Source organism: Sinocyclocheilus anshuiensis, unplaced genomic scaffold (assembly GCF_001515605.1).
Source record: "Sinocyclocheilus anshuiensis isolate Anshui unplaced genomic scaffold, SAMN03320099.WGS_v1.1 scaffold88, whole genome shotgun sequence".
NCBI lineage: Eukaryota > Metazoa > Chordata > Actinopteri > Cypriniformes > Cyprinidae > Sinocyclocheilus > Sinocyclocheilus anshuiensis.
In genome coordinates, this window is record NW_015555728.1 from 857,846 (window position 1) to 858,624 (window position 779).

General features: G+C 38.8%; 1 protein-coding gene across 2 annotated transcripts in view; it reads right to left on the bottom strand.

The window, feature by feature from the left end:
- Positions 1-779, bottom strand: part of LOC107672769 (AN1-type zinc finger protein 5-like) — a 7,889-nt gene that overhangs the window by 3,245 nt on the left and 3,865 nt on the right. The window lies entirely within an intron of this gene.

Genomic DNA, 779 nt, shown 5'->3' on the forward strand with positions numbered 1-779 from the left:
TAGAACGAGCCGTTTTAGGTAGGTGTGGCTGACTCTTAACTTTTATAAAGAATATCTCTTTGAATTTGAGACTTCAGTTTTTGCAACTTTACAGATCTTCTTTATGCACCAAGAGCTTGTAACACTCCAAAGAGAAAGGAACAATTGAAATCGCATCATATGACCCCTTTAAAGACCAGGCTCCTCCCCTATAGGAGCTTATCAATAACAGGAGAGTATGATAAATGTATTCACATATAAATAAACATATACTACAAACATATTACCATATGTGACAACAACATTCAAATCAGAAAGATAAGGATATAAAACATTCACAAGTGATCACTCTAAACATGTACAAACAATAACGTTCTCCCCCTGAGGATTAAATAGTTTGGTCGGCTTCCGGTGTCGGCAGGAGGTGTCTATAGTGGTATAAACGTGCTGAGCACTCTGCGCTCGTATTTTCCGCTGCCTCCTCCGACCCGTAATCTGACAACACTCAACATGTAACAGGTATGGCATACAATATAACACAATCCAATAACGTAACTAAACGTTTACCATAAACTTACAAGATGTATGAATGTCCGAGTATGTATTATGGCCGGGAAATAATGCGTAAACAAATGTAATGTCTGTGCGTATAGAATGCTGTGTGTACCCGCCTATCTATAGCGAAAGCAAAGCAGAGGGAAAAGGAATGTAAGTGGAGGGTAACGTGTGTGCCAGTGCAATTTCACCGCCAGATCAGGTCCCCTTTTTCACATACACAAATAAATATACACAAATAAATA